This window comes from Misgurnus anguillicaudatus, chromosome 19, assembly GCF_027580225.2.
Source record: "Misgurnus anguillicaudatus chromosome 19, ASM2758022v2, whole genome shotgun sequence".
Lineage (NCBI taxonomy): Eukaryota > Metazoa > Chordata > Actinopteri > Cypriniformes > Cobitidae > Misgurnus > Misgurnus anguillicaudatus.
Window position 1 is genome coordinate 45,490,268 of NC_073355.2, and position 14,614 is coordinate 45,504,881.

A 14,614-nucleotide genomic window follows, 5' to 3' on the forward strand; every position below is an offset into this window, starting at 1 on the left:
GACATGATAACAGTATAGAGGGTATCAGCGAAGTGACTGACTGCTCTGTGCTCTCTAGCTCCTGGTGGGTGGAGACCTGCGAGTTTGGTGGTGGACGGGAAAATTAAAACGGAATGTGACGAAACGGCTAGTTACGTCACAACGGCGCTGAGTTTGAACTTGTGCAATGTGAGACTCAAGGCAGAGGACATTCAGAATCCTGTATCTCACTCAAAACAGCATGGATGGATTTTTTCCAAGTTTGTATGGGTGTGGGAGCATCAGAGACACAAAATAACACCCCAAAACCCAGAAAAAGTGAGTTTTTCATAATATGGGCCCTTTAAACCCTTTTTATGCTTCTGCAACAGGCTCGTATTTTGACATCACATGTAATGCACATAAATTCATATTACGCCCCAAACATATATTTTGAAATGACGAGCCACACACCTGACTGGCTAAATACATGTGACAAGCTTTGCATCGTAAGCCCTTGAAAAAGAAGTCACCGGCCGCCACTGCCCAAGATCATACAGATCAGATCCATGACAACTTATTCGCATTTTTACAAATTTTGTTCCTTAAGTACATGGTGCTGCAGAATCATACCAAGTTTTGTAATTACACACACTTTTTAAACTACTGTATTGTAACAAAATTGTTAAATGGCCAAACACAGATCATTGGATAGCCTTCAACTTGGCATAGCCCAAGAAATGTAAAGAGACCTCTCTTATATTTTTTGACTAAAGTATTAGTTAAGGGATAATCTATAGCTAGCTCTCCATTAAAGGATTTTAGTACACTCTAAAAAATTGTGCTAAATAGTACTAAAAGCTCATAATCATAAGGGAACCATTTTTAGTGCTACAGTGCATCTATATAGCACCTCTGTAGAACCATAAGCAGTGCTAAAGCATGACTATAGCCCCACTTATGATTCAACATAGCACAATACGGTTCTACACAGGTGCCAGTGAACCACTTTTGCTGCTATTAAGCATCGTTTTTGTAGAGTGTATGTAGAGGTGAAGACCACCTGACAGAAGTTTAAATGTATTGTTTAAAATGTTCATTTTCCAGGTTAAAAACAAATTAAAGCTGTTATTGATGTTTGCATGCAATTTTTGATCGGGTGGCTTAAAATTACAGTTATTTTGTAATTTACAGCTGATTGCATCTAGCGCACTGTCCGCTTTTAATTCAACACGAAAATACATTAAAGCAATAGGATTGTATTTAGTTGATTGAATCATAACATTTATTTTCAGTTCATTATTGAGAGAGAAGGTTGCCCACCTTCGAGCCATTCATAATTAAATATTCAGACAGACAGATGGTGTATAAATTTATAACCCATTTGTAGTTTGGCACTGTGCATGTCTTCTCTGCATGACATACACAAACTTTAATGTCAGTGTGCCAAAGTGTTGCCAAGATACAAGCTCAAGTCCATTTTGATGAGCTCACAATTGAAGTAAATGACACGTATACAAGAATGGTTTGGTCAGTCCAAAAGCTTTTGTAAAATTTTTGTTGTGGGCATCCTTAAATGCAATGTACAAAATATCATGCAAACCGGACAAATGGTATAGGAGTTTGAAAAAGGATGTTTTTCTAAAAATATTTAAAATGCCGAATAAGTTTCATAGGCGGAATCAAAGATATACATTATGTAAGGAATGACCTTAAGATTCATTCATTTTGACATGGTTGTGGAGGGTTTGACCAAATTGTAAATTAGCGTATTATTATAGCACCACCTACAGATAGGTGGATTCCATTGTACTTGACTGGGTAGTGTGTGAGATTTGGGACCATCCCACAAAATTAGGTATCCCTACGATTTATGTTTTTTATCTGCATTTCCAATTTTTGGAAATTGTTATTTGTATAAGATATATATTTAAAAAAATAATTAATTAATTTTGTATTTACTTTTTAGATGCAGTTCTTCGTCTCCAATTGTTTTTGGTCTTCTGTCCAAACATCATCATGTTCTTTGCTTTTGTCTTCTGGGGTGTTTCTGAAGGTCAGTGTTTATGACAGTTACTGTATCTGTATCTCTCAATCTGTCAGTTTTCTATTTAGTGGGACACACTGTTGTAACATTGTGCCTACACTTATTTTTTTATTACTGCGTCATAAGTGTAATTTTCATATGTTTCTTCTGTTTATACATCAGTAAATTGTCATCATTAATATGTTTGTGTTTCTGAAGGATCTGTGAATGAGACGATCTTCTGCTGTGCTCTTTATATTCTCAGACCTCTTATGTTACTTTTTGCTGCTCCATATTTAAATCAGTTTACAGGTATGATTCACTTCTGATGATTGACAGTTTATCAGAAGAGATCAGGAAATCTATAATTAAACCCAGATATTCAGACTTCATATATTTGGAAGGGAATTTCCCCCAAAAAGCTAAATCAAGTTTACATAAGGATTTAGTGTTTAAGTTACTTTTCTGTTTCAGTGTTTTGGTGTTTATGTGATATTATTATTTATGTATTACATCTTTTCTGTTTTACAGGCAAAATCGAAACACTTTTAAAATATAGTTTTGAAATGAACTATATTTCTTTCACAACTGTTGTTTATTCAGGTAAGCCAATGCCAATACTACTATCACTTTTTATAATGAACACAAAAGACAGCATCAAACAAAACATTTTGGGAAACAAAATCTAAAGCAAAAAAACAGAAAAAGGTTGATGATGATTTTTGGTTCCCAGAATGCTTTGAATGAGGCTGTTATTGTAGTTTTATTCTGTAAAGATAAAGACTTGTTAATATTTAAAATTTATTTAACTTTGAACAAACTTTTGCCAGTAAATAACATAAATTTAAATCTACGGTAAATTACTGGCAAAGCAGCTGCAATTTCTAAGGATTTTTTTACAGTGTAGTTTTGATGTGTTTACTATAATTCTATAATATGGAAAAATATAAATATAAAGTGTTTATATTTTGAATGGTAGTGTATATCAGCTGGGCTGATGATTTTTATGTCTTTCTTGTTCCAGTGTTTTTCAAAACAGCCTGGGAGAAAAGTCTGAATTATACTGCTTCAGAGAGAGTCATGATCTTGGTTCTCTTTGTAATAGTGCTTCTGTTATGCCTCATCTATATCTTTTACAGTAAGTTTTTTTGTGTGTGCTTATTTGTGAGTATCCTTTAATACCACTCTGAGATGTGCTTTAATTAGCTGAAAAGTGCTTGTGTCAGACAAAATCTGAAGTTGGTATCGCTTAGGTAGGTTTATGACAGGTTTAGATTTCATACACAGTATTCATTATTTTGCATGGACATGATAGAAAACGACAAGGCAGAGCTGTTTAGTATTGAACTCTTACTCTATCTTAGATGTAAGCAGACTATGGTGATTGACAAATCCTGTATACAGTGGGTACGAAAGTATTCAGACCCCTTTAAATTGTTCACTCTTTGTTTCATTGCAGCCATTTGCTAAAATCAAAAAGTTCATTTTATTTCTCATTAATGTACACTCAAATGTACGGTTTTTTTCTGTCAAGATGGGGTGCTGAGTGTACATTACTGAGAAATAAAATGAAATTTTTTAAATGGCTGCAATGAAACAAAGAGTGAAAAATTTAAAGGGGTCTGAATACTTTCCATACCCACTGTATATTAATGTAAAGTTTCAGGGCAAGACAGTGAGGTTTTGAGATGGTATAAACGGAGGTTGGGGCCAGCTGCAAATAGTCACAAGTGGGCTGTACAAATCTCCAGAGGATTTTGATTGGTTTATTCTATGGCGTGTGCAGTTGATTTTGATTGTTTAATTTAGTGTTATGTGTGTTGTGGCGGTAATGTGGAAGTTTTGTTGTGTTGCTGATAAGGTTCTCACTAAAGTGTGTGTTTCGAGTCTGACAACCTCATGAGGACGTGGTTCGTATTGTTGCCTGTTTTGAAGATCAAGAGCCTCACAATCCCGGCTGAGTGGTGCTACGTGTCTGTAGATTTCAGCACTGCTCTATCTTACCAAAACATATTATACCGCAGCGAAGTTTTAAAGTTTACGGGGTTGACATAAACTATGCTATCGTCATGTTGACAGACTCAAAACACCATGTATTTAATTAAAGCCCACTAGGCAAACCCTACACATTTGTGAAATCCAGCCTACTCCCACCTGCAGGTCTCCAGTCTGCTGTGATATCTACTCTGAGGTTTTGTCCTTAAACATCAATGATGTCATGAAGATTAATACTCAGTCAGCCCACTTTCAGTACTGGAATAAAAAACGATCCTGCATTCATCTGAAGTTAAAATCTATTAACCTTCTGAAAGAGATCTTGATGACATGAATCCAAAACTGAATGAAATATCATAAATTCTGTAAATGCAGGTTCTATCTATGAATCTATGTAGATTGGCCTACCAGTGTTTACCAGAGACTTACTTTTTGTGGCATATCTTTCTGTCTTGGGGGGTGGTTGGGGTGCGGGTTTGAGAAACGGTGAACTAAATGCAGTCAGCCGTGGGGGTGGCACACTGTAAGGACCAAGTCACGTCTATATGACAACTGACATCACACACTGGATATGCACATTCTGCAGGTGTCAGCTCAAGCTCTACTACAAGTCTTAATGCAAGATTGCCCAATTTTTACTGTCTTTCTTTTAATTTTCATTTAAAAATAGGTGACTTTTAAATGTTAATCAGTAAATACAGGTACGCTCTGTATGAGATAAATCTGTTATTGCTTTCTTATATCTGTTATGTAGTATGTGTCCTGTGAAGGCTTTTTTCACTGTATTAATGCAGTGCTTTCCTGTTCATCTTGCAGTCTAGTATAAAGTCAGTTTGTACATTAACATTGATTTGGGACAAACATAACATCATTAAAGGGTGAAATTAATGTTAAACTATAAGTGTCGCATAGGAAATGCAACAAAAATATTTTATAGTTTAGATTAAATAATTTAGTAGTTTAACAGTTCAACAGGTGTTTTTTTTGATTACTAAGTTATCATAACAAAGTCTTTATTACCTGTTAAAACATGAATAAGTGTAGTTAAATCCTGTACATCTGTTTTAAATAATAGTTTTGCTTTTTAAATTAGGCTTATATTGTTTATAAAATGTTTATTTTGATTTCTGTATTTTTTCTTGTTGATATCCTTTACTTCTTTTTAATAAAATCTGGACTGATAAACATTTGTGACAATAAAAATAACTACTTTTTCATTGTTGTTCTGTTTTTGTGATACAGTGTTGGCAATAATGAGTGGGAAATTAAGTGAACGGATAAGAACTATATTCGATGTTCTGGTTAATATAATCATTACTGTTCTGCCTTCATTACAATTCATCCTTCTGTTCTACACGTTTGGATCAGCCAAAGGAGGTGAGATTAGCTTTATAAACTTTATGGATTTATTCATAAAATATATTAAAAGAAAGCAGAATTGATCTTTTTTTAAAAAAAGTTGATATTTTAGAGATTCAGGATCAGGACTGATGGTGAATCCCAACAGTCTGAGATGTTACTGCTTCATTATAACAGTTGTATAAGCAGTTAAAAGGCTGGAACAGATGTGTATTATTGAAATATATATATATATATATATACAACCCCAAAACAGAAAAAGTTGGGACATAGTAGAAATTGTGAGTAAAAAAGGAATGGAATAATTTACAAATCTCATAAACTTTTATATTTTATTCACAGTAGAATATAGAGAACATATCAAATGTTGAAAGTAAGATATTTTGAAATGTTATGCCAAATATTGGCTCATTTTGGATTTCATGAGAGCTACACATTCTCTCAGAGGTCAAGATGGGCAGAGAATCACCAATTCCCCCAATGCTGCGGCGAAAAATAGTTTTCTGAGCTTCTCAGAGAAAAATTGCAATGAGATTGAAGTTATCATCATCTACAGTGCATAATACCATTCAAAGATTCAGAGAATCTGGAACAATCTCTGTGCGTAAGGGTCAAGACCGGAAAACCATACCGGATGCCCATGATCTTCGGGCCCTTAGACGGCACTGCATCACATACAAGAATGCTACTGTAATGGAAATCACAACATGGTGTCGTGACTTTGGTTTTTGATACTGCTGTATTTTTGTTTCTCTGTTCATGTTTCTGTGTTGACTGTTTTCACACATGCGCGGCTCTGTCACGGGTGTCATTAGTGTCATTTCTTGCACCTGCGTCTCTCACCTGATATTCATTTGATGCCCAATCGGTTTAGTATTTAATCCCTGTGTGTGTGTTTGCTCCTTGCAAGTTCGTCTGTATATGTTCTCGCCATTACTAGCATTGCTAGTTTCCAGTCTTGTCTTGTGTCGATTTCTTGTTTGGATTTATTCATTTGTGCTATCTGCTGTCCAGGATTTATCGCTGGGATTCTGTTTATACCCTCGGCTCTCTGGACTATTTCTCTGCTGCCTGTTACAGACTGTCTTCAACCTCAGTTGGATTTACAGACTGGTCTATTACTTAACTGCAGAAGCTCATCGCGGCATTGTCGCTGTCCACCGGAGAGGTCCTTCATCACTGGAGCTGTCCAGCTGTTCTCATCTGTTTCTCTAACGCTCTCTCTCTCTCCCTCTGCCCGCCGCAGGATTTACCCCCCTGTCCCAGTGGCTTCCGTGACGCGGCGCTCACGGAAGCGGTCTACGCACCATACCCCGTATCGGGGTCTTCATACTCTCTCCCACCGTTCGTCTGTCTGGCCGGAGCCCGAACGTGTGTGGTTCATCGGTCCGGTGCCAGTGTGTGATCTCCACCCCAGCCGTCTGCCTTGGTGTGGCTTTGAGCCCAGACGTGCTTTTGACATTTTCCTCTCATTATCATTTAAATAAAGTCTTCTGTTATCCGCACTGGGATCTTCTGTTTTCATTGTCTGACAGAACGAACTTGCCATCATGGATCCCGCAGATGCAGATTCCGTTCGTTCAGCGATCGCTCAGCAAGGGGCTTGGCTGGGTAGACACACCGATCAGCTCTCTACAACAGCTCGGAAGATGGAGGATTTGTCCGCTCGTTTTAATGAGCTTTCGTCACGTTTTGATCGGACTCATCATTCCCGAGATTCGGAGCCCCATGTCGCCAACCCTCCACCTTACGATGGTGATCCCTCCTCCTGTCGGGCTTTCCTGTCCCAGTGTTCACTGGTATTTGCCCTCCAGCCTCGCCGCTATGCGACTGAGCACACTCGGATTGCTTATGTTATCACTCTGTTGGTTGGGAGAGCACGCCAGTGGGGCACCGCTGTTTGGGACGCCCAGGATCCTTGCTGCCATTCTTTCGAGGAGTTCCGTGAGGAGATGGTGAAACTTTTTGACCGTTCGGCTCATGGAGATGCCGCTGCTGCCCGGTTGGTCCGTCTCACGCAGGGAGCCAGCTCCGTCACTGACTATTCCATCCAGTTTAAGACCCTGGCAGCAGCCTGCAGCTGGAACGAGCCGGCACTCCGGGCACTATTTCTTGAGGGTCTCAGCGACAACATTCAGGATGAGATTGCAACTCACGATTTACCTCACACTCTGGATGGTATCATCGAGTTAGCACTGAGGGTGGAGGCTCGGATGCTGTTTCGTGATCAACGTCGCACACTGCGTCATCGTGTCCATCAGAGTGAGATCTCTCAGTCCAGTCAGAGCAGTGTTCCTTTAACTACGGAGACTGAGCCCATGCAGTTGGGTAGAATGCGTCTTTCGCAGAAAGAGAGAGAGCGTCGCCTTCAGAAGTCTCTGTGTCTTTATTGTGGCAAGCCAGGACACTTTGCCAAGGACTGTCCGGTAAAAGGGAACCGCCCATCAGTGAACCGGGGAGTCCTGGTGGGCGCCACTTCTAGGAAATCCTCCCCGACTTCTAGCACTCAGCTTCCTGTCACCCTGTCGTATGCTGGCCTCGATCATTCTACTACTGTGTTGCTCGACTCGGGCGCTGAGGGCAACTTTATTAGTGAGGATTTGGCTCATGAGTGCGGCATTCCTGCTGTCCCTTTAGAGGTTCCACTGGATGTCTGGTCCATTAAGGGTCAGCAGTTGGCACAAATCACGCACTGCACTCCTTCTGTAAGTCTTTTTATTCTGGCAATCATCGTGAGGAGATTGTGTTGTACATCCTTCATGCCTCGCTCTCACCCATTATTTTAGGGCATGCATGGTTGGCACAACACAATCCTCACGTTGATTGGCAACTCAATGTCATTTTATCTTGGTCTCAGTCTTGTCATGTGTCTTGTCTTGGTTCTGCTGTTTCGGGTTATGTTTCTTCTCTCCCTCAGGTTTCGGCGGTTGATTTGACCGGGGTTCCGGCGGAATATGCCGATATCGGTCAGGTTTTCAGTAAAGCCCGGGCCACCTCCCTTCCTCCACACCGGCCATACGACTGTTCTATTGAACTTCTCCCATACACTTCTCCGCCTAAAGGTAGACTTTATTCTTTGTCTGGTCCGGAGAGAGAGGCTATGGACCGTTATATTAGTGACGCCCTTCGTGCAGGTCTCATTCGTCCCTCCACCTCTCCCGCAGGGGCGGGTTTTTCTTTGTTAAAAAGAAGGACGGCTCCCTACGTCCCTGTATTGATTATAGGGGTTTGAATGACATTACTGTTAAGAATAGGTACCCTCTTCCTTTAATGTCTTCTGCTTTTGAGCTTTTGCAGGGAGCGCGGTTCTTCACTAAGCTAGATTTGCGCAACGCTTATCATCTATTGCGCATAAGAGAGGGCGATGAGTGGAAGACAGCATTTAATACCCCTACTGGTCACTTTGAGTACTGCGTTCTTCCTTTCGGGCTTTGTAACGCTCCGTCTGTCTTCCAGACTTTGGTTAATGATGTGCTGAGAGACATGATTAACAAATTTGTCTTTGTGTACATTGATGATATTCTCATCTTTTCTTCCTCCATGCAGGAACACACTCAGCATGTCCGCCGAGTCTTACGCCGTTTGCTTGAGAACAAGTTATATGTGAAGGCGGAGAAGTGCGAGTTTCATAAGAGGTCAGTTTCGTTTCTGGGTTTTGTGATAGCCGAGGGTGAGATACGTCCCGATCCAGATAAGGTCAGAGCGGTGGCTAAGTGGCCTGTCCCCGACTCTCGTAAGGCATTACTGCGTTTCTTAGGGTTCGCCAATTTTTACCGGCGATTCATTAGAAACTTTGGTCGGATTGCTCAACCCCTTACGGCTCTCACCTCCACTAAGGAGAGGTTTGTCTGGGGAAAGGAGGCTCAGGAGGCCTTTGATAATTTAAAGTACCGGTTTATCACTGCTCCTGTTCTTTCTATTCCAGATCCTACCTCCCAGTTCATTGTTGAGGTGGATGCTTCTGATGTCGGGGTTGGTGCTGTTCTGTCTCAGCGATCTCGTAAGGATGGCAAGGTGCATCCTTGCGCTTTTTTCTCACACCGGCTTAACCCTGCGGAACGGAACTATGACATAGGTAATCGGGAGCTGCTGGCCGTCAGATTGGCTTTGGGTGAGTGGCGTCACTGGTTGGAGGGGACCTCGGAACCCTTTCTGGTCTGGACGGATCATAAAAATTTAGAGTACATCCGTTCAGCCAGAAGGTTAACGTCTCGCCAGGCTCGCTGGGCACTTTTCTTTGACCGGTTTAACTTCGTCCTCTCGTACCGGCCTGGTTCAAAGAACACTAAACCCGATGCTCTCTCGCTTGTTCGATGTTTCCGATTCGGGCAGAGACGAAACCATTCTCCCGAAAGGGCGAGTGGTGGGCGCTCTGCGTTGGGGCATCGAACAGCGGGTGAGAGAGGCCGGACGAGAGGGGGAAGTGCCAGAGGGGTGCCCAGCGGGTCTGCTTTGGGTTCCTAAATCGCTCCGTTCCGAGGTCATCCGGTGGGGTCACGAATCCAAATTAGTCTGTCATCCTGGGGTTCGGAGATCGTTGGCTGCCGTCCGTCAGCGATTTTGGTGGCCCTCTATGGGTTCCGATGTCAGACAGTTTGTGTTAGCCTGTCAGGTTTGTGCCCGCAATAAGGCTTCTCATCAAGCCCCAGTAGGTCTGCTTAAGCCCTTATCTGTCCCTTCCCGTCCCTGGTCTCATATAGCCATTGATTTTGTTACCAATTTACCCAGTTCTAGAGGTAACACTGTAATTTTGACCATTGTCGATCGCTTCTCTAAGGCAGCGCATTTTGTCCCTCTGCCCAAGCTTCCTTCTGCCAAAGAGACGGCTCAGATTATGATAGAACACGTCTTTCGCTTACATGGTCTGCCTTCTGACGTAGTTTCTGATAGGGATCCTCAATTTATCTCCCGTTTTTGGCAAGAATTCTGTAGACAGATCGGCTCCACAGCCAGCTTGTCTTCAGGTTATCACCCACAGACCAACGGGCAATGTGAACGGGCTAACCAGGATCTTGGTCGTGCGCTCCGCTGTCTGACATCTCAATATCCGAGCTCTTGGTGCCAACAGTTACCCTGGGTAGAATACGCACATAACTCTCTTCCTGTTTCTTCCCATAAGATGTCTCCGTTTGAGGCTTCCATGGGGTTTCAGCCCCCTCTTTTCCCAGATCAGTAACTCGATGCGGTGGTCCCGTCTGCGCCAGCCTTTGTTCAACGTTGCAGACGCACCTGGAGAAGGGCTAGAAATACATTACTCAGGACCTCCAGACGGACCAAAGCCGCGGCTGATCGTTACCGTAGACCCGCGCCCCGTTTTATCTGTGGGCAAAAGGTATGGCTTTCTTCCAAGGATCTGTCTCTCCGAGGGCCATCTCGTAAGCTGGCACCTTGATTCCTTGGGCCATACACTATTGAAAAGGTTATTAACCCGGTGACGTTAAGCTCAGATTGCCTCCTGCTCTCGGTCGAGTTCACCCAGTTTTTCATGTGTCTAAACTGAAGCCTGTTTTCTTTTCTCCCCTTAACCCTGTCCCTTCTGCTCCCACCCCTCCCACCCCGCAGCTTCTGGACGGTGCCCCAAGTTTATACTGTTAAATCCCTTTTAGATGTGCGTCGGCGGGGCAGGGGTTTTCAGTATTTAGTTGATTGGGAGGGTTATGGTCCGGAGGAGAGGTGTTGGGTACCGGCCCGGGACATCTTGGATCCTGACCTGATTGTGGACTTCCGTCGGCGACAAGGTGAGCCCTCCCATGGACCGCCTGGGGGCGGTCGTGGGGGGGGGGGTCCTGTCGTGACTTTGGTTTTTGATACTGCTGTATTTTTGTTTCTCTGTTCATGTTTCTGTGTTGACTGTTTTCACACATGCGCGGCTCTGTCACGGGTGTCATTAGTGTCATTTCTTGCACCTGCGTCTCTCACCTGATATTCATTTGATGCCCAATCGGTTTAGTATTTAATCCCTGTGTGTGTGTTTGCTCCTTGCAAGTTCGTCTGTATATGTTCTCGCCATTACTAGCATTGCTAGTTTCCAGTCTTGTCTTGTGTCGATTTCTTGTTTGGATTTATTCATGTCATTTGTGCTATCTGCTGTCCAGGATTTATCGCTGGGATTCTGTTTATACCCTCGGCTCTCTGGACTGTTTCACTGCTGTCTGTTACAGACTGTCTTCAACCTCAGTTGGATTTACAGACTGGTCTATTACTTAACTGCAGAAGCTCATCGCGGCATTGTCGCTGTCCACCGGAGAGGTCCTTCATCACTGGAGCTGTCCAGCTGTTCTCATCTGTTTCTCTAACGCTCTCTCTCTCTCCCTCTGCCCGCCGCAGGATTTACCCCCCTGTCCCAGTGGCTTCCGTGACGCGGCGCTCACGGAAGCGGTCTACGCACCATACCCCGTATCGGGGTCTTCATACTCTCTCCCACCGTTCGTCTGTCTGGCCGGAGCCCGAACGTGTGTGGTTCATCGGTCCGGTGCCAGTGTGTGATCTCCACCCCAGCCGTCTGCCTTGGTGTGGCTTTGAGCCCAGACGTGCTTTTGACATTTTCCTCTCATTATCATTTAAATAAAGTCTTCTGTTATCCGCACTGGGATCTTCTGTTTTCATTGTCTGACACATGGGCTCAGGAATACTTCCAGAAAACATTGTCAGTGAACACAATCCACCGTGTCATTCGCTGTTGCCAGCTAAAACTCTGTAGGTCAAAAAAGAAGCCATATCTAAACATGACCCAGAAGTGCAGGCGTTTTCCCTGGGCAAGGCTCATTTAAAATGGACTTTGGCAAAGTGGAAAACTGTTCTGTGGTCCAACGAATCAAAATTTGAAGTTCTTTTTGAAAAACTGGGATGCCATTTCATCCGGACTAAAGAGGACAATGACAACCCAAGTTGTTATTAGCGCTCTTTTCAGAAGCCTGCATCTCTGATTGTTTGGGGTTGCATGAGTGCGTGTGGTATGGGCAGCTTACACATCTGGAAAGGCACCATCAATGCTGAAAGGTTTATCCAAGTTCTAGATACATATGATCCCATTCAGACGTCGTCTCTTTCAGGGAAGACCTTGCATTTTCCAACATGACAATGCCAGACCACATACTGCATCAATTACAACATCAAGACTGCATAGAAGAAGGATCTGAGTACAGAAAGGGCCAGCCTGCAGTCCAGATCTTTCACCCAAAGAAAAGAATTGGTGCATCATAAAGCGGAAGATGCGACAAAGAAGACCTAAGACAGTTGAGCAACTAGAAGTCTGTATTAGACAAGAATAGGACAACATTCCTATTCCTAAACATTGGTCCTCCTCCAGCTGTTCCTTATATGCACATTTACCTTTTCTGGCCTCTTATTGCTATCTGTCCCAACTTTTTTTGGAATGTGTAGCTCTCATGAAATCCAAAATGAGCCAATATTTGGCATGACATTTCAAAATATCTTACTTTCAACATATCTATATTCTACTGTGAATAAAATATAAGTTTAGGAGATTTGTAAATTATTCCATTCCTTTTTTACTCACAATTTTTACTATGTCCCAACTTTTTCTGTTTTGGGGTTGTATATATATATATATATATATATATATATATATATATATATATATATATATATATATATATATATATATTTGTATTTATATTGTATTTTTATAACATATATTGAATTTTAATGATTATGTCTGAGTTAATGATGTAAATGAATGTTCTATAGGATTGTTTAAATATTCCTATTAGTCGTAATGCAAAACTACTGTATATAAAAAGCTGCTTAACTCGATCACCACCCTAACTATGTAAATTTATACTGTAAAAGTCCATGGGATTGATGGTACTCAAAATCAGCCTTAAATATGTAACGGTTTATCAACATACTGAAGGATTATATGAACAGTGTAAATGAATCACTAAAAGCTACATATGAAAAAATAATAATTTACTAATGTGGAGGATCTAATTCTGCCTATCATGTTTGAAGGACACATAAACGCTTACTGTCCTAATTCATTATCATCTATATCTGTAGTTTCTACTATAAGCATTACTATTAAAGGTACTACATTTATACAATGTTATATAAGTGCTATTAGATTACTAAGACAGTTTGTTAAAGATATAGGGGAATCCAGTGCTCCTGGTCCTCCATTTACAGCTCATTAAATTATTTTATCTCTTATGTTTTATAAAGTTCATAAAATATTTTCAACATGTTAATTACACTGATCCCCCACAACATACTGTAAAACCACCATTGGCAGGTGAAGTAAATAACATTGATTGAAATACAATGGCACATGCCAAAATGTGGGATATATAATTCAGCATGAGCAATACATTTCATGTAGGAAGAAGAAAAAAATGAGCAAGCAAACCGATCTGAATGACTGTGACTAGAGCCAAATAGGGATGGCTAGACAACTAGGTTAGAGCATCTTTAAATGTTCTTGTGAGGTGTTTCCACTGCAGTGGTTGTACCAAAAGTGGTGCAAGAAAAGAGAACAGGTGAACCAGCATCAGGGTCATAAGCGTCCATTGCCCATTAATGCATGTGGGGACTCCTGGGGAGCAGAGGCTGTCCCCTCTGGTCCTATCGCACAGAGCTGTAGCTCAGATTGCTGAAAAACTTAATGCTGTACATCAGGGGCATCATGCACCAATATTTTTAAGAGGGCACAGTGTGCACAGCTCACAGAAATTTGTGCATACACAGACATTAAAAGAAATATTATAGAGCGTTCACAGTCTTTTTCATGGCACTTCCACTTACATTTCTAACAATCTGAGCCCCCTTGCCTTCATGTGAAAAACACCAAAATAAATGTGTTGACTAACTTTTATCTCAAATACGTATATCAATGAATTTCATCAGAATAATGACCTGTTGGCATCATATAACATCTGAAATGGCATTTTTGTTTATTTACGTTCTGTTTAATGACTTGTTTAATTGTGCCTTTAATGCACTTGCACAACAACTGCGTTATGTTATAAAATTAATGTAATTTTAAATCTATAATGAATATAAACAACGAAAATGACAAAAGCAACAGTCACATGATTGATTGGCGAACCCTGAAATTGTATTAAGATGAATCTAGACTGTCACATTTTGAACCATACATTTTCTACACAGCGGAGGTAAACTGCTCATTACCGTACTGAAAGAGGACAAAGTAACAGATTAAAGGACAAGTTTGGTATTTTAGACTTAAAGCCCTGTTTTCAGATTGTTTATGATGAAATAGAACGGTTTTGACTGTAATTTCAACATATGCGGCTG